General features: G+C 46.6%; 1 long non-coding RNA gene across 1 annotated transcript in view; it reads left to right on the forward strand.

The window, feature by feature from the left end:
- The first annotated feature begins 977 nt into the window (after window positions 1-977).
- The window catches only part of LOC119566765, a 14,929-nt gene continuing 7,542 nt past the window's right edge, over window positions 978-8,364 (forward strand). Inside the window, exons 1-3 of the long non-coding RNA XR_005226074.2 lie at window positions 978-1,026; window positions 3,393-3,472; window positions 4,434-4,598. This is a non-coding gene — a long non-coding RNA (uncharacterized LOC119566765). The remainder of the gene's footprint in view (window positions 1,027-3,392; window positions 3,473-4,433; window positions 4,599-8,364) is intronic.

Raw genomic sequence — 8,364 nt, forward strand, 5'->3', positions numbered from 1 at the left:
CCCGGAGCTCCGAGCTGCTGCGGGCAGTGGAGGGACACTGCAGCTCCGAGCCAGGCCACCCTGGGTGATGTGGGGAGCCTGCAGCTCCCCATTTTGTCATGCACATTTTTAGTAAAAGTCACAGACAGGTCACAGACTTCCATTAATTTTTCTTTATTGCCTGTGACCTGTCCGTGACTTTTACTAAAAATATATGTGACAAAATCTTAGCCTTAGTTATAATCCCTCTCTGGTGGGGGAAGGAAAGGGTTAAGCCACCACATAGCAATTCATTCCCAAGGTTGTGGTCCAGACATTAGATAATAATTTGGTTTCATATTAAGCTACTTAACCATTCAAATGATAGATCTGATTGACTTTGGTCACATTCTTTAGTTGGATTTATAAGCAAACAGCTACCTTTTTAGAATTTGTATAAGGACTGATTATTGTTGGCATTATTAAGTCTAACTGGTTTGGTTTGTTGATTTCACCTTGACTGGACAGTTGTTTTGCTTTATTCTTAGTTTAGTTTAATATTATTAACAGTAACTTAGCTTTGGTGATAAAATTTCCTTGCTTTTATCTTTAAGAGTTCTAATAAAAATGATAAAAAGTCATATTTCTTTTAACAAGCAATCTGGGTCCAGAACCCTTTGAGACCTGGGATAGATACCAGCCAGTCAACCTAAAATCTTGTCCTGCTCCCCTAATTAGCCTATGGTTCTCATAGGATATACCCTGGACACACATGATGGGGAGGAGAAGGGAGGTGGGGGCCACAGATGAAAAAAAAATCAGAGGACAGAGAGAAAGCAAAGAAGCAGCAGGAAGCTTCTCAGAGGGATGTCAGAGAGTTTGTCTGACTGGAGACATGATGTTTTACAGGCCGCAAGAGTTATTTCAGGACCTGCTGGCATCCTGAAAGATAAGCCTGGAAGAACCATGACTGCTGCCCAACAAAATTAGAGCAGTTCCAGAAAAAGAGAAAGAGAGACGGAACCTGCAGCGTGAGGTCTGCTGGATAGGTTTCTGCTCTACACTGGGGTAAGTTTTAATCTGGGCTGTGCCCCTTTACAGGCAGCCTCCCACTATATATAACATCATTTAAAATGTTTGTTTCCAGATACTGGGGAAAAATCCTACCAACTGCTCCTGATACGCACTGAGAAAATGTTCTTTGGTCAAGTGATCCGCAGTCCAACAGCACTGGGTTTGTTGTGATCTGAGCAGCTGGCAGGCTGTCATTGGCACTGTCCCTTTGCTCTTCCAATCCGCTCTGTCCCGGTGGTTGGCAAGGCATTAAACCTGGTGCAATTCCCAACTGCCAAATGCTGCTCAAAGCAGAGAGCTCGATACTGACCACACGGGAGAAGATGTGGGTTTGGGTGTGGAGAGAGAAACTGGAACCTGGAAACAGCATACAGAAACCCTCTCCCATGCTGATGGTTCTTACAACAAAGCTTGAACCTCAAAATACAGCATGGGATGTGCCAGAGAGGACACGGGGAGCACAGGAAGCCACTCATGGGCCTTTGGAAGAGGTAAAAAGAGCAATGAGTAGTAGCAGTTATTGGGTGGTTCTTCTTTCCCATTCTAAAGAGGTTCAGCTAAGCTTCCAAATGTTGGCACATTTGGAGGTCTTCCCACCACTGGCTGCTGGCAGATTCTAAAGTATTGGGATGTGGATGGAGTTTCAGGGTGGATTTGCATAAGCACTCACCCTTGGTCTAACTCTGCTCCCATCAATGTAGTAGAAAAACTCCCATTAGCATCAATGGCAGCAGCATTAGGCCAACTGTGATACAGAGCCCCACTGATGGTTCACTGTTCTGGGTCAGCAACTTATCGAGAACGACATATTCTGTGTACCCCAACTCACCGCTGTCATAATCTGTATCTAAAAGGGGTCATGTCATAGGTCATTGGAAAGCCAGTAACCCACGAATTGTTAATATTCTAGCGTGATGTATGTACGGTACACCCACAAAGGACTTTGTAGATATGTGCTGCAATATGTTCTTAACATGTATTTGGCAAACAGTGCCTAAGCCACGCCTCTTCCAGACACAGGAATGCGGTTCCGCCTGCTGGAATGGGTCTCCCATGGAGCAAGGAGCAAGGTGTGACCAAAGACAATGAAAAGCACATTCACATGCCAGGCAAGCAAAGCTAGCGAGAGAGCTGGGAGGGAACAAACAACCATTTAACAATCTCAAGAGGGGATGGACAGAGGTGGATTACAGTTTTATGGGGCCCTGGGACAAAGCAAGTGGGGGCCCTTCCCCAACCCTTCGACCTGAAACACCCCCCAACCCCGACCCCTAGCGCTCCTGCCGAGGAGCTGGGTTGGGGCAAGGGGGCTTCCCCCACTCCTGATAAGAGCACTGGGTGGGCAGGGAAAGCCCCCGCACCCTAACCCCGCTCCCCAGCAGCCGTGCTGGGTGGGCGGGCAGAGCAGGGCAAGCCCCCATGTTCTGGCCCTGCTCCCTGGCAGAAGCGCCAGGCAGGTGGAGCAGGTTGGGGCAAAGGAGTGCCCATTTTTCCTGGGCCCCCAATTGGCTGGGCATGGGTCCTGTTGGCCCAGTGGCTAATCTGCCACTGGGGATGGAGCCTGCACCCCCAGGAAGCCTTCCTGCCTCTTGAAGCAGGGTCAATGACTTTTGGGAAGATACAAGGAGAGAGAAAAAGCCGTTTTGGCACCCTTCACCTAAAGAGACAAAGGAACTGAGCACTTTGAGCTTTGTGAAGGGTCCTGGCCAGGGAGTCAGGTTAGCCGTGCTGTAAAAAAGACTTGGTGAGAAACACGTCTTTGAACAAGAGACTCTAGTTTGTTAAATCAGGTTTTAGTCTTAGAAGCATATTTTTACTTTTGTTTGCTTGTCACCCTTTCTACCTGTATTCCTTATACTTGGTGTCACCTAAACCTACGATTTGTTGTTTAATAAACTTGTTCTACATTTACTATAAACCAACTGAGTGCTTTGATTAAAACAGTGTTTGTTAACCCCAATTATAGTACTGTCTCTTTAAGGGAGCAGTGAACTTAACTTCTGTAAATGTTCACCGAGAGGGTGGGACACCACAGGGCAGACAGTTTGGGAGAAATTCAGGACTGATTACCTACAAAAGGTAACTGGGCGGTGGAAGCCAGGGTATGACCTGCATGCTTGTCTGCTGGCTGTTGGGGTCCAGGCTGTGAGCCATAGCAGCACAGCATTCTAGGCACCCAGAGCTGCAGGGCAGGCGGTGACACAACCACTAGTCTGGGTTGAACCCCAAAGTGTCACACCAATCCTGTGCCCTTGCGAACCTTTCCTCCCCCCATCCTCCTGGAATGGTAGATGTAATTAGAGATGGGTGAGTGCTGAAGAAAAAAAAGTTTCCACAAATATTCTTTTTAATTTTTATAGTAATTTGTTTCGACTGTGATCACATACCACCAGAAAGCTGACTGCAAGAGCAATGCTCAGTCAGGGAAGAGAAACATACCGTGAGTAGACCTCTGTCTCCAATCAAAACACCAACTCTCCACAATACACAGATAAAAAAGAGCTCCAAGAAAAGATTTGAACAAGCTGAGAAAATCCAAATCTGTTTGCAAACAATTCAAACAGAGAGAGTAAACATTTTAAATATGCTTCTAGCATGCTCACTTTTGAGCAAGGATTTCCCCCTATTTAAATACATCTAGGGCCAGATGCTCAGCCCTTCAAGTCCACTCGAGCACAGAGGAGACCAGAGCTTGCACAGATCTGATATAGCCAGCTATTCATCAGCCCCGTCTGCTTCCCCACCCCCAAAATAGAGGGCATTCCAGGGTAGGGAGGTGGCATGGCAGGAACAAGAGGGGCTGAGCCAAAGCACAAAGTGTTCCAGTGTTTCTATTATCCACTGGTGCTCCCTGAGGCTGCTCTAACTTGTGGTAAGGGATAGTTGAACCCCTGGCAGTCCCCAGTATGTGGAGAATTGGAGAATTGAGCCATTTATGCCCCTTCCCCAGATGTGCCCATCACTTGCCTGGCACCACTTTGAGGTGCCAGATAAAGTTAAAATATCATTTAAAAAACTCTTCACTGGGCAGACACTCAGAACATCTGAAGAGAATGAAAGGAGAGAGTGAAGGGAGGAAATTCCTTATTATACAGGGTCATCCCGTTTTAATCAATGGCCTAATACAGTGGGGGTTTTCAACCTTTTTTAACTTGCGGCACACCAAAACATTTCAAACGGAGGTGCAGACACTTTCGGAAATCTTAGACAGAGTTTCTGGACCTGCAAGGGTCCGCGGGGAACAGGTTGAAAACCACTGGCCTAACGTGATCCAGTGAGTCCACCTGAAGGTCTACATCCTCTAACCTAGGTAGATTCAACTAGGCACAGCTGATCAACTGGGTATGCATTTGTCAGTTCAACACTTCTTTATTCTCACATTAATTTTCGTCACTCCACAGTTTGATCTCCTCGAGCAGCCATCAAACAGGCAGTACAGCTTCCAATACCATTACGGGCAGCAGTGACAAACACCATGAGTGAGCTCAGACCTGGAGCCTGCAGGGGGACGCAAAGGTCTACACACAGCCTCCAGCACCAGAACCAGAGCACCACGTTAAAGAAATGTAAGAGTTTTGCATTGTTTCCAAGGTAAAGCATGCGAGAGGCTGATCCTGGTTGACATAATACTGTTATTTGTACAGCGCCTGCCTGCCAAAGTGCTTGGGACACTGTGCTGCAAAAATCAAAGCAAATGCAATGCAATGAAAACATAATCAAATACGAACACACCGCAAATGAGGAGGCCAGTTTTAGAATAGGAGAGAAAGGAATCCGAAGGGACTAAGAATAGGGCCAGAGGCCATTCAACAAGCTTTTAAAGACAGAAAACGTTAAGGAGCTCTTTAAAACCAGAGAGACAGTTATTGCCATTTATATGTTGTACACACAGCAACAGACAGGCCCTGCCATGAAGGGCCTACATTGTAATTGGACAGCACCAACAAAAGGTGGCGGGGGAAACAGACACAAAGGGGATAAATGATTTCCCAGGGTCCCCCAGCAGGATAATGGCAGAGTCGAATGGAGCTGACTGTGGAGATATCTGAGCCATTAGCGATTATCTTTGAAAAGTCATTGAAGACGGGAGAGATTCCAGACAACTGGAAAAGGGCAAATATAGTGCCAATCTATAAAAAGGGAAATAAGGACAACCTGGGGAATTACAGACCAGTCAGCTTAACTTCTGTACCCGGAAAGATAACGGAGCAAATAATTAAGCAATCAATTTACAAACACCTAGAAGATAATAAGGTGATAAGTAACAGTCAGCATGGATTTGTCAAGAACAAATCGTGTCAAACCAACCTGATAGCTTTCTTTGACAGGGTAACAAGCCTTGTGGATAGGGAGGAAGTGATAGACATGGTATATCTTGACTTTAGTAAAGCTTTTGATACGGTCTCGCATGACCTTCTCATAAACAAACTAGGAAAATACAACCTAGATGGTGCTACTATAACGTGGATGCATAACTGGTTGGATAACTGTTCCCAGAGAGTAGTTATCAGTGGTTCGCAGCAACGCTGGAAGGGCATGACAAGCGGGGTGCCGCAGGAATCAGTTCTGGGTCCGGTTCTGTTCTATATCTTCATCAGTGATTTAGATAATGGCATAGAGAGTAAACTTATAAAGTTTGCAGATGATACCAAGCTGGGAGGGATTGCAAATGCTTTGGAGGATAGGATTAAAATTAAAAATGATCTGGACAAACTGGAGAAATGATCTGAAGTAAATAGAATGAATTTCAATAAGGACAAATGCAAAGTACTCCACTTAGGAAGGAACAATCAGTTGCACATATACAAAATGGGAAATGACTGCCTAGGAAGGAGTACTACGGAAAGGGATCTGGGGGTCATAGTGGACCATAAGCTTAATATGAGTCAACAGTGTAACACTGTTGCAAAAAAAGCGAACATCATGCTGGGATGTATTAGCAGGAGCGTTGTAAGCTAGATGCAAAAAGTAATTCTTCTGCTCTACTCCGCGCTGATTAGGCCTCAGCTGGAGTATTGTGTCCAGTTCTGGGTGCCACATTTCAGGAAAGATGAGGACAAATTGGAGAAAGTCCAGAGAAGAGCAACAAAAATTATTAAAGGTCTAGAAAACATGACCTATGAGGGAAGATTGAAAATATTGGGCTTGTTTAGTCTGGAAAAGAGAAGACTGAGAGGGGACATGATAACAGTTTTCAAGTACATAAAAGGTTGTTACAAGGAGGAGGGAGAAAAATTGTTCTTCTTAACCTCTGAGGATAGGACAAGAAGCAATGGGCTTAAATTGCAGCAAGTGCGGGTTAGGTTGGACATTAGGAAAAACTTCCTAGCTGTCAGAGTGGTTAAGCACCAGAAGAAATTTCCCCCAGGGAGGTGTGGAATTGCTATCATTGGTAGGGTGTCCATATTTCCCAAAGAGAAAACAGGACACCCCCAGCCACTCACCAGAGGCCCCCTGCCCTGATGCTGTTGACGATTACTGGAACCCTGCAGGGCCCCCCCATGCTGTTGCTGAACACTGCTTCCCCCCCGACCCCAGCCGTGCATCTCCATTTGCCCGCTCCGCACTGCACCCCACTTTTTTGACAAAAGTGGGCATTTGTCTTGTTTGTCTTGCCAACTGATCAAGTCAGCAAGATCAAACAGGACAAATGCCTTCTTTTGGGAAAAAAAGACAGGACGGCCAGGACAGGGCTTAAAAAAGGGAACATCCCAGCCAAAACGGGACGTATGGTCACCCTAATCACTAGGGACTTTTAAGAGCAGGTTAGACAAACATCTGTCAGGAGGGTCTAGATAATATTTAGTCCTACCATGAGTGCACAGGATTGGACTAATGACCTCTCGAAGTCCCTTCCAGTGTGCCCTTGTTGCCAAGAAGGCCAATGGCATTTTGGGATGTATAAGTAGGGGCATTGCCAGCAGATCGAGGGACGTGATCGTTCCCCTCTATTCGACATTGGTGAGGCCTCATCTGGAGTACTGTGTCCAGTTTTGGGCCCCACACTACAAGAAGGATGTGGAAAAATTGGAAAGAGTCCAGCGGAGGGCAACAAAAATGATTAGGGGACTGGAACACATGACTTATGAGAAGAGGCTGAGGGAACTAGGATTGTTTAGTCTGCAGAAGAGAAGAATGAGGGGGGATTTGATAGCTGCTTTTAACTACCTGAAAGGGGGTTCCAAAGAGGATGGATCTAGACTGTTCTCAGTGGTAGCAGATGAGAAAACAAGGAGTAATGGTCTCAAGTTGCTGTGGGGGAGATTTAGGTTGGATATTAGGAAAAACTTTTTCACTAGGAGGGTGGTAAAACACTGGAATGTGTTACCTAGGGAGGTGGTGGAATCTCCTTCCTTAGAAGTTTTTAAGGTCAGGCTTGACAAAGCCCTGGCTGGGATGATTTAATTGGGGATCGGTCCTGCTTTGAGCAGGGGGTTGGACTAGATGACCTCCTGAGATTCCTTCCAACCCTGATATTCTGCGATTCTATGATTCTACGACTCTGTGATTCTAGATCTCCTCATTCCCAGTCCAGAGCCCTCTACACTAGACAAATGTTGCCTGTCAAATGTGGCTGTATAAATAAGAGGAGCTCTGCATTCGAGCTCTGCAAGTGTTTCAGTCACAAGGTGGAGTGGCTGTGGCTCAAATGAGACAAGGTGTTAGTGGATCTTTTACATTTCCTCATCTATCTTGTGACTGCCAGTTTAATAGGTATCACAAATAGCAGCAAATATGCTATCTCCAGCTGGCATGGCAAGGATGAGATTCTGCTATCACTGCTGCCAATTAAAAAAAAAAATATTGAGGATGACTGTGTTAGTAGCAGGCCATCACTAATGTTTATGAATTTCTGCTTTTTATATATAGTTTAATGCAGAGGCAGATTACAGTTTTATGGGGCTCTGGGACAAGGCAAATGGAGACCCCTCCACACCCCTTCCGCCTGCAGTCCCCCCCCAGCTCCCGCCCGGTGCTCCTGCCCAGAAGCAGGGCATGGGGGCTTCCCCCACTCTGCCTGCCCGGTGCTCCCGCTGACGAGTGGGGTCAGGAGTGCCGGGCAGGCAGGGGAGGCCCCTGACCCCGCTCCCCGACAGAAGCATTGGGACAAGTCCCCGCACCCTGAGCCTGCTCCCCGGCAGGAGTGTCAGGTGGGCGGAGCAGGGAGAGGCCATTTTTCAAGGGCCCCTCCGGTTGGCCGGGACCCCTGGGCATGGGCCCCATTGGCCCAGTGGCTAATCTGCCACTGGTTTAATGGGATCATGAATTTATCAACAGCAAACTGTTCTATAACATAATTGTGAAGCATCCAGTGAAGTGCAGCCAATTGAC

The sequence above is a fragment of the Chelonia mydas genome, chromosome 7, assembly GCF_015237465.2.
Source record: "Chelonia mydas isolate rCheMyd1 chromosome 7, rCheMyd1.pri.v2, whole genome shotgun sequence".
Taxonomy (NCBI): Eukaryota; Metazoa; Chordata; order Testudines; family Cheloniidae; genus Chelonia; species Chelonia mydas.